At 42.2% G+C, this 19,538-nt stretch overlaps 7 non-coding genes across 7 annotated transcripts; all 7 read right to left on the reverse strand.

The window, feature by feature from the left end:
- Nucleotides 1–4,911: 4,911 nt before the first annotated feature.
- LOC141234726 (U2 spliceosomal RNA) lies at nucleotides 4,912–5,102 on the reverse strand. The gene has a single exon (XR_012300630.1). It is a non-coding gene; the product is annotated as a U2 spliceosomal RNA (small nuclear RNA).
- A 1,098-nt stretch (nucleotides 5,103–6,200) lies between these two features.
- LOC141234738 (U2 spliceosomal RNA) lies at nucleotides 6,201–6,391 on the reverse strand. The gene has a single exon (XR_012300641.1). It is a non-coding gene; the product is annotated as a U2 spliceosomal RNA (small nuclear RNA).
- A 1,098-nt stretch (nucleotides 6,392–7,489) lies between these two features.
- Nucleotides 7,490–7,680, reverse strand: LOC141234746 (U2 spliceosomal RNA). Its single transcript, XR_012300648.1, has one exon. It is a non-coding gene; the product is annotated as a U2 spliceosomal RNA (small nuclear RNA).
- Nucleotides 7,681–8,778: 1,098 nt separating this feature from the next.
- On the reverse strand, nucleotides 8,779–8,969 carry LOC141234739 (U2 spliceosomal RNA). The gene has a single exon (XR_012300642.1). It is a non-coding gene; the product is annotated as a U2 spliceosomal RNA (small nuclear RNA).
- A 1,098-nt stretch (nucleotides 8,970–10,067) lies between these two features.
- On the reverse strand, nucleotides 10,068–10,258 carry LOC141234732 (U2 spliceosomal RNA). Its single transcript, XR_012300635.1, has one exon. It is a non-coding gene; the product is annotated as a U2 spliceosomal RNA (small nuclear RNA).
- Nucleotides 10,259–11,356: 1,098 nt separating this feature from the next.
- On the reverse strand, nucleotides 11,357–11,551 carry LOC141234767 (U2 spliceosomal RNA). Its single transcript, XR_012300665.1, has one exon. It is a non-coding gene; the product is annotated as a U2 spliceosomal RNA (small nuclear RNA).
- Nucleotides 11,552–17,676: 6,125 nt separating this feature from the next.
- LOC141234749 (U2 spliceosomal RNA) lies at nucleotides 17,677–17,867 on the reverse strand. Its single transcript, XR_012300651.1, has one exon. It is a non-coding gene; the product is annotated as a U2 spliceosomal RNA (small nuclear RNA).
- Between the last annotated feature and the right edge of the window lie 1,671 nt (nucleotides 17,868–19,538).

Below are 19,538 nucleotides of genomic sequence, written 5' to 3' on the forward strand. Positions count from 1 at the left end.
GTCTATCTCTACGGATTGCACATAAAAGTGGCTCAAGAGCACAAATAAAAAGTAGTGGGGACAGGGGGCACCCCTGTTTTACCCCTGATTTTAAAAAAACATCTTGTGTCTTAAAACCATTTACTAAAATCTTACTTGTGCAGTCCTTATAAAACGCTTTAAGAGATAATAAAAACCTTTCTGGTATGCCCATTTTTTCTAAAACCTTAAAAAGATAAAAATGAGAAATCTGATCAAAAGCTTTTTCGAAGTCAATTGATAAAATTGCCATCTTCCCTTTTCTGTTTTTAATGTCTTCAATACAGTCTTTAACAAGGTTTAGATTGTCCCAGATACTGCGCTCAGGCACACCACATACTTGGTTTGAGTGGATTATTTTTCCTATAATTTTTTTAAGGCGGTTTGCACAAATTTTTGCCATTATTTTATAGTCACAGTTTAGTAGGGTTATAGGTCTCCAGTTTTTTAAGTCTGTCTTATCACCTTTCTTATATAATAATGAGACCTCCCCTTTTTTCCAGGATTTTAATAAAACCTTATCATTAAAAACTTCAGTAAAAACATAAAACAGATCCTCTTTTAAAATATCATAAAATTTTACATAAAACTCTATAGGAATACCGTCTGATCCAGGGACTTTTCCAATTTTAAAACTTTTTATGGTTTGTAAAATTTATTCTTCTGTTATGTTTTGTGATAAAAATTCTTGGGAGGCGGTATCTAAAACAGATGTTATTTCTTCTAGGGAATTTTGCATTATATTTTCATCTATTGTTTTATCATTAAAAAGATTAAAATAGTAACCATGTACCTTTTCCAAAATTTTTCCCATATTTTTCTCTCCATCTATATCTTCAATTACTGTTTTTTTCTCTCTAATTTTTTTAAAAAAATATCTAGAACATTTTTCGTCTTCCTCCACGTGTTTTATTCTGGAGCGGAAAATGAGCTCTTTCCCTTTTTGTTCTAGTGATTTTGTTATTTCTTCTTTCAGTATTTTAATATCTTTTTCTACTTCTAGACCATTTTCTCTAAGTTTATATAAGGTCTGTAACCTGGTATTTAAATTATTATATAATTCTAGCTTTTCTTTTGCTTTATATATGCTTTTCTTAATAAAAAAATCTTTTATTTTTTTTTTCATTTTATCCCACCAGGCACTTATACGGACATTTACATCTTTCTTCCTCCTGCAGTTTTTATAAAATTCAATAAAATCCGATAAAATCTTAGAATCATTTAAAAGGGATACATTCATTTTCCAAGTTTTTTTCCCACATTTTTTATTAGCATTAATTTTTACACTAAAAGATAAAAATTTATGATCTGAGAAGATATTATCGTGGGTTTCACATTTATCAGGTAAAATTTGTTCTGAACCGAATATAAAATCTATTCTTGAACTGCAATTTAAATTGCTCCAGGTAAAGCCGGCCTCTACTGAACTAGTCTTGTTGCATTCTTTATAAATATCAACAAGTCTAAAATCACTTAAAATATTACTTAACATACCGGTAGTTTTGTCATAGTTTCTACTTACGGCTGTAGAGCGCCGACTTTCACCCTTTAAAATACAATTAAAATCACCTGCCAAGATAAAAGGTTCAGAGGTATTAATAAATAATGGTAAAATCTCTAACATGTCAGCTCTTTCATTTTTATCTGGGGACCCATAAAAATTTAAAAATTGCCATTTTACACCATTAATAAAAGCTTTAACTAATAACATACGACCTGGTAAAATCTCTTGGATAAAATCAATTTGAACGTTTCCCTTAAAAAGTATAGCTATCCCTGCTGATCCGGTAACATTTGACCCGGACCACACTGATGGGCCACATTTCCAATCCTCTTTGTATTTTTTGTAGGATACTGTGTGCGGGATATTGCATTCCTGTAAAAAGAAGACGGAAGCAGTAAGACAAGTTAAAAAATTAAATAATGTTACTCTTCTGGTTTTTGATTTTAGACCCCTCACATTGAGGGAAATGCCCTTAAGTTCTGCCATTGGAGGAAAGTAAAAAAATTATATAAAACAGAAATACGGAACTTACTTCCTATCCGCTGAACCGGCCAGACCACTTACGCTCGAGCTACTTCCCTCGTCCGAATTTATCGTAAGTAAGGACTCCATGGAGGAGGAACTTGACTCACCAAGACAATGACCCAACGCTACATGTGAGTAGCTTGGGAGACAACTAAGAGGAACAGCACCCTGGGTCTCCATGGGCTGGCCATTCAGATCCTTATCAGGTGGGTCCCCAGGTGGCTCCCCTGCACCCAGGGGAGGCCGACACACAGGGGAAGGTTGTGTACAAGGCAATGTACCCGAGCTCACGGAGCTGGCAAGGCCCGGCTCCCCACCGGGGTCAGCAGGGTCCGGGACCTTTGGGGGACCAACGTCCACATCCCCACCAGGAGATGTGTCCATCTGATCCCCATCAGCCGCTCCATTCGAACCATCTTTCTTCCCTCTTTTCTTTTTATGGGGACCCACCGTAGTCCAGTTAGCCTCAGACTCAGGCCCAGGAAACCCAGTTTTTGCCTCGGGCTCGGTGTCAACCTTCTGCCGGTCTCTTTTGGTTTTACCGATCATGCCCTTTTGTTCCTTTTCTGCCTTTCTTTTAGCCTCCCTGTTGTCTTGGTGCCAACTTTTCCTCACTGCTTGGGAGTTACCCTTCATTACCTCTGAGCTTTCCTCATCACTCGAATCGCCCTCTTTGCTCGCTGAGGCTCCAGGTTGTTGTTCCTCCTCCTGAGGGGTGGTCTGACCTGTTGGTTCATTTTCAGATGTCCTGGCCTTTTCCTTCCGTCTCTGTTCGGCCTCCCAGAACCTATGTGGGCATGAAAAATAAAAATGACCAGGTTTTTGGCAGAAATTACATTTTTTATCATGAGGACATTCTTTGGTGTCATGTTCTGTACTAGCACAGTTTCTACAGGTTGCCTCACAGTCATCCTTAAAATGGCCATATTTTCCACAGTTTCTACAAAAGGGTGGCATACCAGAAAAAAAGAAGTCTCCATTTGAGGAACCTATTTTAAAACGTGCAGGAGGGAGTTTCACACCGCCTGGGAAATTAGGGTCTCTTTCACATGTTACTAGAAATTTCCATTTGGACGTCCATATGTGAAACTCATTAAGTACTTTCCCTATACATTTTACACTTTTAAAGTACATTGAAAGAAAACATGTTAGTTCCACTGAAGTAACGAAAGGAGAAAATACTTTAAGGATTACCATTTTTACCTCATCCAGGACGTGCTCGATAACTTGTATTCCTTTTAGAATAGGATTGTTTTTTGCCTTTCTGGCTCTTACCAGGACATCCTGAAAATGGCCTTCCCCGGTGAAGGTGATGTCATAATCGCCACGCCTCGGATAATCCTGGATAGAGAGAATCTCGTTCTTCTGCACATGAAAGAGCCCTTCAAGCACGTCCTGGACTACGTACCGCAATTTCCTTTCATCACTTCCGCCCTCTGTGAAATGAATACGGATAGTGTTTTTAAGCCTCGCATAGTGAGGCACGAGGTTGGGGTCAACCTCCATGGTAACGCAACAAGAAAAAGCAAATCGCAAACCGCTTGCAATCTGCGCCTTTCAGAGTTCTGTAAACAGAAACACCTGAGAGGCTGGGGGGGATCGCAACCCGTTACCCTGGGACTAAGCCCTCTCCCAATAGCAGCAGGCAGGGGAGCCCACCGAAGTGGGTCACCCTGCAAGGCCGAGGAGAGGGGTACCCGAGTACCTTCTGGACCACAGTCGCCTGTACAAGACACTTGACCGCAGCCAAAAGGCCGAGAAGCGATAACCAGAATTGGTTTCGGCCTTCGTTGCCACCCTCTGATCCTGAAAAGTCCATTTGTGGAGATGGCCACCTGGACTCCCGTTAAGAAGACATGTTGTCAACCTCTAGATCCCTTACATGCCTGCACTTTTCGGCTTGCTGCTGCAGCAATCCACGCGTTTTAGATCTGCATGACTTCAACTATTTTAGCACAGCACCCTCACCCCCTGCTGTTCCCACCCGCCTCAACACAGGTGGAAGGGAGGAGAACCAATTAAGGGGGGGACGAGCAGCTGTCTACCCTTAGCAGGTGTGTTGCTGATTACTTACCTTTCCTGCTGCTGTTGGCTGTCCAGCAGCAGACTGAAGGTGGCTGCTGCCGTGCGCTGGTATATAAAGGCTCAGAGCCTATTATGACACGCGCAGCCAGTGTTCCATTGCCACATTCCATCTACTGCAGGCAGGATACCTGGCTGGTTGAACGGCACTGAGAAGCTCACAGAGACCGCCATAAGCAACAGTTTAAAAGAATGCCACAGACTAATCAACCAAACTTTTTGGGTTGGGTTATTTCTTATAGTCTGCAGGCATTAAATGAAAGAAGTCAGTGTTCCACCAGAGGGAGACAACGTTTCAGAAAAGGCATTGGAGCAAGCCAAAAAAGACATTTTAAGTGCAGCAGAGTAACCAGCGCACATACCTGTTAGCTCAGGTGAGTTTAAATGGCTGCTGTTGATAACAAGGGCATTTGCTAAATAGATGGTGTGTGTGCAACAATATACTGAAAGAACAATTATATTTTGCAGCTTATCTCACCACCTGTAATTAGTTAGGTGAAAGCTCCAAAATGCTTGCCTAATATGGCTGTTTATCCAAAAGTAAGGAAAGAGGGAGAGCTAGATAGATAGCATTGCATTACAGTACATGGCTATGCAATGCAGAGTTGCTGAAGTTGAACCAAAATTAGTTTGTCATCTGGCTTCTGCAACTTTTAACATGAAAAAAACAATGAGGAGAAGAAAAGCAAAGCCAAAAAGTCCATCCAAAAATCCGACAAACAAGCAAAAGCAACAAAAAGCATTGAATTCAATTCTTTCTGATTTTAGAAACTGCATTAAAGAATGAGTGCACTGGTCCTGGAAATGCTGCAATACCAGGTCAATGCGTGGAGTGGACAGAGCAAGCTCTTTTACCATCTCCCTGTTCTAAAAATCCATTTAATATATGGTCCCCAGATAGGGGACGTATCAGATATTAAACTGATAAGAACAGATACTACACTTGATCTTAGCCAAAAGGCCGAGAAGCGATAACCAGAATTGGTTTCGGCCTATGGTGCCACCCTCGGATCCTGAAAAGTCCATTTGTGGAGATGGCCACCTGGACTCCCGATAAGAAGACATGTTGTCAACTTCTAGATCCCTTACATGCCTGCACTTTTCGGCTTGCTGCTGCAGCAATCCACGCGTTTTAGATCTGCATGACTCCAACTATTTTAGCACAGCACCCTCACCCCCTGCTGTTCCCACCCGCCTCAACACCGGTGGAAGGGAGGAGAACCAATTAAGGGGGGGACGAGCAGCTGTCTACCCTTAGCAGGAGTATTGCTGATTACTTACCTTTCCTGCTGCTGCTGGCTGTCCAGCAGCAGACTGAAGGTGGCTGCTGCCGTGCGCTGGTATATAAAGGCTCAGAGCCTATTATGACATGCGCAGCCAGTGTTCCATTGCCACATTCCATCTACTGCAGGCAGGATACCTGGCTGGTTGAACGGCACTGAGAAGCTCACAGAGACCGCCATAAGCAACAGTTTAAAAGAATGCCACAGACTAATCAACCAAACTTTTTGGGTTGGGTTATTTTTTATAGTCTGCAGGCGTTAAATGAAAGAAGTCAGTGTTCCACCAGAGGGAGACAACGTTTCAGAAAAGGCATTGGAGCAAGCCAAAAAAGACATTTTAAGTGCAGCAGAGTAACCAGCGCACATACCTGTTAGCTCAGGTGAGTTTAAATGGCTGCTGTTGATAACAAGGGCATTTGCTAAATAGATGGTGTGTGTGCAACAATATACTGAAAGAACAATTATATTGTGCAGCTTATCTCACCACCTGTAATTAGTTAGGTGAAAGCTCCAAAATGCTTGCCTAATATGGCTGTTTATCCAAAAGGAAGTAAAGAGGGAGAGCTAGATAGATAGCATTGCACTACAGTACATGGCTATGCAATGCAGAGTTGCTGAAGTTGAACCAAAATGAGTTTGTCATCTGGCTTCTGTAACTTTTAACATGAAAAATACAATGAGGAGAAGAAAAGCAAAGCCAAAAAGTCCATCCAAAAATCCGACAAACAAGCAAAAGCAACAAAAAGCATTGAATTCAATTCTTTCTGATTTTAGAAACTGCATTAAAGAATGAGTGCACTGGTCCTGGAAATGCTGCAATACCAGGTCAATGCGTGGAGTGGACAGAGCAAGCTCTTTTACCATCTCCCTGTTCTAAAAATCCATTTAATATATGGTCCCCAGATAGGGGACGTATCAGATATTAAACTGATAAGAACAGATACTATACTTGATCTTAGCCAAAAGGCCGAGAAGCGATAACCAGAATTGGTTTCGGCCTACGGTGCCACCCTCGGATCCTGAAAAGTCCATTTGTGGAGATGGCCACCTGGACTCCCGTTAAGAAGACATGTTGTCAACCTCTAGATCCCTTATATGCCTGCACTTTTCGGCTTGCTGCTGCAGCAATCCACGCGTTTTAGATCTGCATGACTCCAACTATTTTAGCACAGCACCCTCACCCCCTGCTGTTCCCACCCACCTCAACACCGGTGGAAGGGAGGAGAACCAATTAAGGGGGGGACGAGCAGCTGTCTACCCTTAGCAAGAGTGTTGCTGATTACTTAACTTTCCTGCTGCTGCTGGCTGTCCAGCAGCAGACTGAAGGTGGCTGCTGCCGTGCGCTGGTATATAAAGGCTCAGAGCCTATTATGACACGCGCAGCCAGTGTTCCATTGCCACATTCCATCTACTGCAGGCAGGATACCTGGCTGGTTGAACGGCACTGAGAAGCTCACAGAGACCGCCATAAGCAACAGTTTAAAAGAATGCCACAGACTAATCAACCAAACTTTTTGGGTTGGGTTATTTTTTATAGTCTGCAGGCGTTAAATGAAAGAAGTCAGTGTTCCACCAGAGGGAGACAACGTTTCAGAAAAGGCATTGGAGCAAGCCAAAAAAGACATTTTAAGTGCAGCAGAGTAACCAGCGCACATACCTGTTAGCTCAGGTGAGTTTAAATGGCTGCTGTTGATAACAAGGGCATTTGCTAAATAGATGGTGTGTGTACAACAATATACTGAAAGAACAATTATATTGTGCAGCTTATCTCACCACCTGTAATTAGTTAGGTGAAAGCTCCAAAATGCTTGCCTAATATGGCTGTTTATCCAAAAGGAAGTAAAGAGGGAGAGCTAGATAGATAGCATTGCATTACAGTACATGGCTATGCAATGCAGAGTTGCTGAAGTTGAATCAAAATGAGTTTGTCATCTGGCTTCTGCAACTTTTAACATGAAAAATACAATGAGGAGAAGAAAAGCAAAGCCAAAAAGTCCATCCAAAAATCCGACAAACAAGCAAAAGCAACAAAAAGCATTGAATTCAATTCTTTCTGATTTTAGAAACTGCATTAAAGAATGAGTGTACTGGTCCTGGAAATGCTGCAACACCAGGTCAATGCGTGGAGTGGACAGAGCAAGCTCTTTTACCATCTCCCTGTTCTAAAAATCCATTTAATATATGGTCCCCAGATAGGGGACGTATCAGATATTAAACTGATAAGAACAGATACTACACTTGATCTTAGCCAAAAGGCCGAGAAGCGATAACCAGAATTGGTTTCGGCCTACGGTGCCACCCTCGGATCCTGAAAAGTCCAATTGTGGAGATGGCCACCTGGACTCCCGTTAAGAAGACATGTTGTCAACCTCTAGATCCCTTACATGCCTGCACTTTTCGGCTTGCTGCTGCAGCAATCCACGCCTTTTAGATCTGCATGACTCCAACTATTTTAGCACAGCACCCTCACCCCCTGCTGTTCCCACCCACCTCAACACCGGTGGAAGGGAGGAGAACCAATTAAGGGGGGGACGAGCAGCTGTCTACCCTTAGCAAGAGTGTTGCTGATTACTTAACTTTCCTGCTGCTGCTGGCTGTCCAGCAGCAGACTGAAGGTGGCTGCTGCCGTGCGCTGGTATATAAAGGCTCAGAGCCTATTATGACACGCGCAGCCAGTGTTCCATTGCCACATTCCATCTACTGCAGGCAGGATACCTGGCTGGTTGAACGGCACTGAGAAGCTCACAGAGACCGCCATAAGCAACAGTTTAAAAGAATGCCACAGACTAATCAACCAAACTTTTTGGGTTGGGTTATTTTTTATAGTCTGCAGGCGTTAAATGAAAGAAGTCAGTGTTCCACCAGAGGGAGACAACGTTTCAGAAAAGGCATTGGAGCAAGCCAAAAAAGACATTTTAAGTGCAGCAGAGTAACCAGCGCACATACCTGTTAGCTCAGGTGAGTTTAAATGGCTGCTGTTGATAACAAGGGCATTTGCTAAATAGATGGTGTGTGTGCAACAATATACTGAAAGAACAATTATATTGTGCAGCTTATCTCACCACCTGTAATTAGTTAGGTGAAAGCTCCAAAATGCTTGCCTAATATGGCTGTTTATCCAAAAGGAAGTAAAGAGGGAGAGCTAGATAGATAGCATTGCACTACAGTACATGGCTATGCAATGCAGAGTTGCTGAAGTTGAACCAAAATGAGTTTGTCATCTGGCTTCTGTAACTTTTAACATGAAAAATACAATGAGGAGAAGAAAAGCAAAGCCAAAAAGTCCATCCAAAAATCCGACAAACAAGCAAAAGCAACAAAAAGCATTGAATTCAATTCTTTCTGATTTTAGAAACTGCATTAAAGAATGAGTGCACTGGTCCTGGAAATGCTGCAATACCAGGTCAATGCGTGGAGTGGACAGAGCAAGCTCTTTTACCATCTCCCTGTTCTAAAAATCCATTTAATATATGGTCCCCAGATAGGGGACGTATCAGATATTAAACTGATAAGAACAGATACTATACTTGATCTTAGCCAAAAGGCCGAGAAGCGATAACCAGAATTGGTTTCGGCCTACGGTGCCACCCTCGGATCCTGAAAAGTCCATTTGTGGAGATGGCCACCTGGACTCCCGTTAAGAAGACATGTTGTCAACCTCTAGATCCCTTATATGCCTGCACTTTTCGGCTTGCTGCTGCAGCAATCCACGCGTTTTAGATCTGCATGACTCCAACTATTTTAGCACAGCACCCTCACCCCCTGCTGTTCCCACCCACCTCAACACCGGTGGAAGGGAGGAGAACCAATTAAGGGGGGGACGAGCAGCTGTCTACCCTTAGCAAGAGTGTTGCTGATTACTTAACTTTCCTGCTGCTGCTGGCTGTCCAGCAGCAGACTGAAGGTGGCTGCTGCCGTGCGCTGGTATATAAAGGCTCAGAGCCTATTATGACACGCGCAGCCAGTGTTCCATTGCCACATTCCATCTACTGCAGGCAGGATACCTGGCTGGTTGAACGGCACTGAGAAGCTCACAGAGACCGCCATAAGCAACAGTTTAAAAGAATGCCACAGACTAATCAACCAAACTTTTTGGGTTGGGTTATTTTTTATAGTCTGCAGGCGTTAAATGAAAGAAGTCAGTGTTCCACCAGAGGGAGACAACGTTTCAGAAAAGGCATTGGAGCAAGCCAAAAAAGACATTTTAAGTGCAGCAGAGTAACCAGCGCACATACCTGTTAGCTCAGGTGAGTTTAAATGGCTGCTGTTGATAACAAGGGCATTTGCTAAATAGATGGTGTGTGTACAACAATATACTGAAAGAACAATTATATTGTGCAGCTTATCTCACCACCTGTAATTAGTTAGGTGAAAGCTCCAAAATGCTTGCCTAATATGGCTGTTTATCCAAAAGGAAGTAAAGAGGGAGAGCTAGATAGATAGCATTGCATTACAGTACATGGCTATGCAATGCAGAGTTGCTGAAGTTGAATCAAAATGAGTTTGTCATCTGGCTTCTGCAACTTTTAACATGAAAAATACAATGAGGAGAAGAAAAGCAAAGCCAAAAAGTCCATCCAAAAATCCGACAAACAAGCAAAAGCAACAAAAAGCATTGAATTCAATTCTTTCTGATTTTAGAAACTGCATTAAAGAATGAGTGCACTGGTCCTGGAAATGCTGCAACACCAGGTCAATGCGTGGAGTGGACAGAGCAAGCTCTTTTACCATCTCCCTGTTCTAAAAATCCATTTAATATATGGTCCCCAGATAGGGGACGTATCAGATATTAAACTGATAAGAACAGATACTACACTTGATCTTAGCCAAAAGGCCGAGAAGCGATAACCAGAATTGGTTTCGGCCTACGGTGCCACCCTCGGATCCTGAAAAGTCCAATTGTGGAGATGGCCACCTGGACTCCCGTTAAGAAGACATGTTGTCAACCTCTAGATCCCTTACATGCCTGCACTTTTCGGCTTGCTGCTGCAGCAATCCACGCGTTTTAGATCTGCATGACTCCAACTATTTTAGCACAGCACCCTCACCCCCTGCTGTTCCCACCCGCCTCAACACCGGTGGAAGGGAGGAGAACCAATTAAGGGGGGGACGAGCAGCTGTCTACCCTTAGCAGGAGTGTTGCTGATTACTTACCTTTCCTGCTGCTGCTGGCTGTCCAGCAGCAGACTGAAGGTGGCTGCTGCCGTGCGCTGGTATATAAAGGCTCAGAGCCTATTATGACACGCGCAGCCAGTGTTCCATTGCCACATTCCATCTACTGCAGGCAGGATACCTGGCTGGTTGAACGGCACTGAGAAGCTCACAGAGACCGCCATAAGCAACAGTTTAAAAGAATGCCACAGACTAATCAACCAAACTTTTTGGGTTGGGTTATTTTTTATAGTCTGCAGGCGTTAAATGAAAGAAGTCAGTGTTCCACCAGAGGGAGACAACGTTTCAGAAAAGGCATTGGAGCAAGCCAAGAAAGACATTTTAAGTGCAGCAGAGTAACCAGCGCACATACCTGTTAGCTCAGGTGAGTTTAAATGGCTGCTGTTGATAACAAGGGCATTTGCTAAATAGATGGTGTGTGTACAACAATATACTGAAAGAACAATTATATTGTGCAGCTTATCTCACCACCTGTAATTAGTTAGGTGAAAGCTCCAAAATGCTTGCCTAATATGTCTGTTTATCCAAAAGTAAGGAAAGAGGGAGAGCTAGATAGATAGCATTGCATTACAGTACATGGCTATGCAATGCAGAGTTGCTGAAGTTGAACCAAAATTAGTTTGTCATCTGGCTTCTGCAACTTTTAACATGAAAAAAACAATGAGGAGAAGAAAAGCAAAGCCAAAAAGTCCATCCAAAAATCCGACAAACAAGCAAAAGCAACAAAAAGCATTGAATTCAATTCTTTCTGATTTTAGAAACTGCATTAAAGAATGAGTGCACTGGTCCTGGAAATGCTGCAATACCAGGTCAATGCGTGGAGTGGACAGAGCAAGCTCTTTTACCATCTCCCTGTTCTAAAAATCCATTTAATATATGGTCCCCAGATAGGGGACGTATCAGATATTAAACTGATAAGAACAGATTTTTTTTTTTTTTTTAATTTGGCTATCCCCTGCAGAGGGATAAAACCGTTTATTAAAACTTTAACAATTTACAAGCATAATTAAACAAATACCAAACGTTAAAAGACAAATGAAATTTACAAAACAAAAAAATACAAAGATTTTAAATAATTAGGTTCCATTGGTCAACAAGCCATTTTTTGGAAATATGTACATTCTTCTTTTTGTCAATTAAATAATAAGTATACATTTCACATAAACATAAACTTAAAACATCATTCACTGATAAAACATCTTGTTTAAAAATAGCAATGTTGCGCGCTTTCCAGAGAGATGACTTGGCGCAGTTCACTGTCTTCCAAGCCATTGTGTACTGGTCCATTGTGGGGCATTCCATAAGTCCGTATAGCACAGTTTTATATGTAAAGTCCTTGAGGTCTGCCACCCTTTCCAGTAGGGGGAGCAGTCTTCTCCAGAAATCCTTTGCAAAATTACATGTCCATAATAGATGTTCCACCGTTTCCTCTTCTTGGCATCCGGCTCTTGGGCAGATGGCAAACCTCACAAATCCTCTTCTGTACTGGAATGCCCGGCAAGGAAGACAGCGGTGCATGCAACTCCAAGCCAGATCTCTCTGTTCATTAAAAAGATAAAAACGTTAATCATTTTCCAGATAGACATAGATTTGTCATCATCATATCTGTCAACATTACATATTTCCTCACTTTTACGTATTTCTTTAATTAGTTTCTTACTATTTCTTAATTCCTCTATTTTCTTAGTCCCTAAATTAAAATCGGACACTATTTTCCTTAAAATCTCATAATGCGTCGACAAATTAAAAGCATGGGGCACAGATATATTAACTTCATACCATCCAAACTTTCTCATAAAAAATCCTGTATTAAAACGCATAAAAAAGGACCAATAGTGATTCTTAAAAAGGGCATTAAAACAGTAAACGAACAGATGGATTAAAAGGAACCTATTAAAATCTGGAAAATCTTTACCACCTTTTACTTTTGATTTCATCGCGATTTCTCTTTTCAGCTTTTCCATTTTTGAGTTCCAAAAGAAGGTAAAACAGGTTTTGGTTATCTTTTTTAAAACAATAACAGGCGGGGGGAAAACCATGCTAAGATACAATAAAAGAGGTAAAATCACCATCTTTAAAACCAATACTTTACCCTCCATTGTAAGTCTCCTCATGTTCCACATACATATTTTCGTATTTACTTTCTGTGTAACTGTTTCCCAACTATTATAACCATCATTATTTTCAGTGAATGATATACCTAAAATGGAAATGGATTCGGAGACATTAATTGGTAGATCGCGTAAAATCATCCCCCCAACACTTAAAATGTTACACTTATTAAAATTGATTTTAAAACCAGAAGCTAGACAAAAGGATTGCACTTGATGGAGAGTGGCCGTAAGTGATGGTGCATCTGTACACAAGACCGCCACGTCATCCATGTAGCCTACAACCTTGGCCTCCAAACCACCGCTTCCAGGCAGAGGGACACCGCATATCTGTTTATTTTGGCGTATTGCACATAACATTGGTTCCAGTGCACAGATAAACAGTAGGGGGGACAGAGGGCATCCCTGTTTCACCCCTGACCGTAAAAATACCTCTTGTGTCTTAAAACCATTCACTAAAATCTTACTTGTACAATCCTTGTAAAATGCTTTAAGCGATAGTAAAAACCCTTCTGGTATGCCCATTTTCTCTAAAACTTTAAAAAGATAAAAGTGTGAGACACGGTCAAATGCTTTTTCAAAATCAATAGATAAAATCGCCATTTTCCCCTTTCTGTCTTTCACTTCCTCAATACAGTCTTTCACTAAATTCAGATTGTCCCATATACTGCGCCCCGGCACCCCACTCACTTGATTAGAATGAATAACTTTGCTGATGACTTCTTTTAGACGATTTGCACAAATTTTAGCCATTATTTTATAGTCACAATTTAAAAGTGTTATTGGTCTCCAGTTTTCTAATTTTGATTTATCACCTTTTTTGTATAGGAGGGAGACTTCACCTTTCTTCCAGGAATTTAATAAAACCTTATTATTAAAAACCTCAGTAAACAAATAAAACAAATCATCTTTTAAAATATCATAAAAACATACATAAAATTCTATTGGGATGCCATCAGGACCAGGGACCTTTCCATTTTTAAAACTTTTAATATTTTTTAACACTTCTTGTTCCGTTAAAACTTGGGATAAAAACTCTTGGGATGCGGGATCTAAAACAGCCGTTAGTCCTTTCAGCGAATCATCCATTAATTTATTATCTATATTTTTTCCATTAAAAAGATTAGAAAAAAAAAACTCAACTTTACCCAGCATATTTTTTATATTATTCTCACCATCTATATGGTCAATTATCACTTTTTCTTTTTTATTTTTCCTAAAAAAATATCTGGAACACTTTTCATTTTCTTCTATATGTTGTACTCTAGAACGAAAAATGATCTCTTTTCCTTTTTGTTCTAGCCATTTTGAAATCTCTTCTTTTAAGTTTGAAATATCAAGTTGTACATCTATCCCATTGTCTCTGAGCTTAAATAATGTTTGTAGGCGGGTATTTAAAATTCTATATTCTTCATATTTTTCTTTGGCTCTACATATACTCTTTTTAATAAAAAAGTCTTTTATTTTTACTTTCATTCTATCCCACCATACACTCATAGTCTCATTTGTTTTTTTCCCTTTTCTACATTTCCTATAAAACTCAATAAAATCTGATAAAATCTGCGTGTCGGTTAAAAGGGATACGTTCATTTTCCAGCTTTTCTTACCACATTTTTTGTTGTCATTTACTTTTATGGTAAAGGATAAAAGTTTATGGTCTGAAAATATATTAGTTAAAACTTCACATTTGGCAGGTATTGTTTTGTCTGAACCAAAAATAAAATCAATCCTAGAGCTACAATTAGCATTGTTCCAAGTGAAACCGGCGTCCTCTGGGCTGTCACTATGACACTCTTTATATATGTCTATCAATTTAGCATCTTTGACTATATCATGTAGCATACCTGAGGTTTTATCGTAGTTCCTGCTTACAGAGCTGGAGCGCCGGTTTTCACCTTTTAAAACACAATTAAAATCCCCTGCTAAGATAAAAGGTTCAGAGTTATTAATAAATAATGGTAAAAGATCAAGCATTTCGGCTCTTTCATTTTTCTCTGGGGATCCATAAAAATTTAAAAACTGCCATCTAATACCATCAATAAAAGCTTTCACTAATAAAATACGACCTGGTAAAATTTCCTGAATAAAATCAATTAAAACGTTCCCTTTAAAAAGTATGGCTACACCCGCTGATCCTGCAGCATTCGATCCGGACCAGACAGATGGCCCACACTTCCACTCATCTTTATATTTTTGATATGACATTTCATGTGGGATATTACATTCTTGCAGAAAAAATACAGATGCAGTAAAACACGTAAAAAAATTAAAAAGAGCAGTTCTTCTCGTGTTAGATTTTATGCCTCTCACGTTGAGGGAAATACCTTTGAGTTCAGCCATCATTAGAAAATGTAGAAATTTTACTTAGGTAACTAAGAGCAACGAATTTATCTGTCCGATGAACCTAATCAGACCACTGGGCTTGCGCCTCCCTCCTCATCTGATAGTATCGTCACGAGAGTCTCCGTGGAGGAGGAAAGATTACCACATTTATATAAACCCGACGCTACACTGGCATAGCTCGGAGGGCTGGCTGGCAGAACCCGCTGGGTCTCCATTGGCTGGCCATGCAGTTCCTCATCAGGTGGGTCCCCGAGGGGTTCCGCCGCCCCTGTTTGACCTGTAGAAGGCCGTCCTATAGGAGGAGGTTGCGCACAAGGCAGAGCCTCTGACTCTTCAGAGGCAGCAAGATCCCGGTCCCCACCTGTAGCAGCGGAGACCGAAACCCCTGAGGGTCCAGCGTCCACGTCCCCTTCTGGAGAAGTGTCCATCTGTTCACCTCCTGCTGCCTCCTCCGAACCACCCTTTTTCTTTTTCTTAGGACCCACCTTTATCCACTCAGTGCCCTCAGCCCTAGGAGACCCAGACTGGGCATGGGCTTCTGTGTCGGCCTTTTGCCGGTCCCTTTTGACCTTACCAGTAGTGCCCTTCTGCTCCTTCTCAGCCCTCCTTTTGGACTCCCGCAGGTCCTGCAGCCAGGTTTTGGAATTTGGTATTTTACCTGTCATAGACTCTGGAGACACTTCACTATTTGGTACGCCCTTATTGTCTCCAGAGGCTCCAGGTTGTTGTTCCTCCTCCTGAGGGGTGGTCTGATCTTTTGGTCCTTGGTCGGACGTCTTGGACTTCCCTTTTTGCTCATCTTCCCGAAATCTGTGAGGGCAAGAAAAATAAAAGTGACCTGGAGTCTGGCAAAAACTACATTTCTTTTCCTTAGGGCATTCTTTTGTCTCATGTTCTTCACTAGCACAATTTCTACATGATACATGACAGTTTTCTTTTGAATGACCATAGCGCCCACAATTTCTGCAATATACTGGCATCCCAGAAAAGAAGAAATCCCCATTTGTTTGCCCAATTTTGAAACGGGCAGGGGGGAGCCGTATACCACCTGGTGTATTTGGATCTCTTATACACTTCACAAGGAATTTCCACTTAGATGTCCATATGTTATATTCGTTTAATATCTTCCCAATACATTTAACACTTTTAAAATAAATTGCTAGAAATGACATTACTTCTGGAGCAGAAACAAAGGGCGAAAATACTTTTACAATAACCAGTCTTACCTCATCCAGGACGTGCTCAACAATTTGTATCCCTTTCAAAACAGGACTATTTTCAACTTTTTTTAACTTTTCTAGTACATCTCTAAAAATACCTTCTCCGGTGAATGTGATGTCATAGTCACCTCTTCTGGGATAATCCTGGATGGAGAGAATTTCATTCCTTTGTACGCCAAGAAGGTTCCTGAGCACGTCCTGGACTACATAACCTAATTTCCTCATATCCGAGCCACCCGCCGTGAAGTGAACTCGGATAGAGTTTTTTAGCCTCGCATAAAGAGGCACGAGGTTAGGGTCAACCTCCATGGAAAAACGCAACAAGGTTGCAAATTGCAGCCGCTTGCAATCTGCGCTCCCAGTGTTCTTGCAGTGAAAAACACCTGGAAGCTGGGGGATCGCAACTCGTTACCCTGGGACTAAGCCCTCTCCCTAATAGCAGCAAGCAGGTTAAGTCCACCAAAGTGGACGATCCTGCCAGGCCAAGGAGAGGGGTACCCGAGTGCCCTTCAACCACAATCTCCTGCAATAAAGCACTTAATCGTAGCCAAAAGGCCGAGAAGCGATAACCAGAATTGGTTTCGGCCTTCTTTGCCACCCTCGGATCCTGAAAAGTCCATTTGTGGAGATGGCCACCTGGACTCCCGTTAAGAAGACATGTTGTCAACCTCTAGATCCCTTACATGCCTGCACTTTTCGGCTTGCTGCTGCAGCAATCCACGCGTTTTAGATCCATTGCCACATTCCATCTACTGCAGGCAGGATACCTGGCTGGTTGAACGGCACTGAGAAGCTCACAGAGACCGCCATAAGCAACAGTTTAAAAGAATGCCACAGACTAATCAACCAAACTTTTTGGGTTGGGTTATTTTTTATAGTCTGCAGGCGTTAAATGAAAGAAGTCAGTGTTCCACCAGAGGGAGACAACGTTTCAGAAAAGGCATTGGAGCAAGCCAAAAAAGACATTTTAAGTGCAGCAGAGTAACCAGCGCACATACCTGTTAGCTCAGGTGAGTTTAAATGACTGCTGTTGATAACAAGGGCATTTGCTAAATAGATGGTGTGTGTACAACAATATACTGAAAGAACAATTATATTGTGCAGCTTATCTCACCACCTGTAATTAGTTAGGTGAAAGCTCCAAAATGCTTGCCTAATATGGCTGTTTATCCAAAAGGAAGTAAAGAGGGAGAGCTAGATAGATAGCATTGCATTACAGTACATGGCTATGCAATGCAGAGTTGCTGAAGTTGAACCAAAATGAGTTTGTCATCTGGCTTCTGCAACTTTTAACATGAAAAATACAATGAGGAGAAGAAAAGCAAAGCCAAAAAGTCCATCCAAAAATCCGACAAACAAGCAAAAGCAACAAAAAGCATTGAATTCAATTCTTTCTGATTTTAGAAACTGCATTAAAGAATGAGTGCACTGGTCCTGGAAATGCTGCAATACCAGGTCAATGCATGGAGTGGACAGAGCAATCTCTTTTTCCATCTCCCTGTTCTAAAAATCCATTTAATATATGGTCCCCAGATATGGGACGTATCAGATATTAAACTGATAAGAACAGATACTACACTTGATCTTAGCCAAAAGGCCGAGAAGCGATAACCAGAATTGGTTTCGGCCTTCTTTGCCACCCTCGGATCCTGAAAAGTCCATTTGTGGAGATGGCCACCTGGACTCCCGTTAAGAAGACATGCTGTCAACCACTAGATCCCTTACATGCCTGCACTTTTCGGCTTGCTGCTGCAGCAATCCACGCGTTTTAGATCTGCATGACTGCAACTATTTTAGCACAGCACCCTCACCCCCTGCTGTTCCCACCCGCCTCAACACCGGTGGAAGGGAGGAGAACCAATTAAGGAGGGGACGAGCAGCTGTCTACCCTTAGCAGGAGTGTTGCTGATTACTTACCTTTCCTGCTGCTGCTGGCTGTCCAGCAGCAGACTGAAGGTGGCTGCTGCCGTGCGCTGGTATATAAAGGCTCAGAGCCTATTATGACACGCGCAGCCAGTGTTCCATTGCCACATTCCATCTACTGCAGGCAGGATACCTGGCTGGTTGAACGGCACTGAGAAGCTCACAAAGACCGCCATAAGCAACAGTTTAAAAGAATGCCACAGACTAATCAACCAAACTTTTTGGGTTGGGTTATCTTTTATAGTCTGCAGGCGTTAAATGAAAGAAGTCAGTGTTCCACCAGAGGGAGACAACTAGAGATGAGCGTTGTTCTACTCGAACTGTTCGCCAATCTCAAATTCGAGCTGTTTTGGGCGGTGTTTGAGCCGTTCGGCGAACACGAACGATTTGAGAAAAATTCGGCTGTTCGAGGTTATGTTCGATAACTGCTCGTGCACCAAAATCATAACTGGATTTTTTCTCAGTAATGATGAAAATTAATGTTAATACGCAGTTTGAGTGTACAGCGGGGTGGGGGGAGGGGCAGGGGATTGATCTCTGCAGTAATAATGAAGATCTCCATTTTTTTTTCTCTTTCCCGCATTTACAGTGGGGAGGTGCAATCTGTCAGCCTATCAGCAGCACACACACGGAGCGAAGTGATTTTTTTCACACAAGCAAGGGCATGTGTCATTGGCAGTGTATGTCACATGTCCTTCATGTCCCTACATCCATCATGGTGGGTATATGCCCCCCCTCCATCCATCCTGGTGGGTATATACCCCCCTCCATACTGGTGGGTATATGCCCCCTCCATCCATCCTGGTGGGTATATGCCCCCCCTCCATCCATCCTGGTGTGTATATGCCCCCTACATCCTGGTGGGTTTATGCCTCCTCCTCCATCCTGGTGGGTTTATGACTCCTCCTCCTCCATCCTTGTGGTTTTATGCCCCCATATATTCAATGCAAAGGAAAAAAAAATCAAAACAATAAACGCTTCTACTCACCTTCCACGTTTCCACGCAGCGCTGTGTCTGTGTTGCCTGAAGATGTCGGCGGTGATAACAGCAGAGAAGCTGAGATCACCGCACGGCGCCGCCGCAGATACTCACTCGGGACGTCCACTCCTAGGCATTTCCTCCCCGGGAGCTCCTGTCATGGCACGCTCTGACTGAGCAGTGCGTGCAACGACAGGGGGAATGTACAGCTTACACTGCAGGCTCCACAAAGATGGCTGCAATCTCCTCCCACGGCTGCGGCCTGAACAGCCAAGGGGGCGTGCCCAGGTCACAGCTAGAGGCAGGAGGAGCGGCCTGTAATGTTAGAGATAGGGTCGGTGACAGACTACTGTCTCTTATGGCCAGGGCTGCCGTAAA

This window comes from Phyllobates terribilis, unplaced genomic scaffold (assembly GCF_046119375.1).
Source record: "Phyllobates terribilis strain yellow unplaced genomic scaffold, ASM4611937v1 Scaffold_639__1_contigs__length_902095, whole genome shotgun sequence".
NCBI lineage: Eukaryota > Metazoa > Chordata > Amphibia > Anura > Dendrobatidae > Phyllobates > Phyllobates terribilis.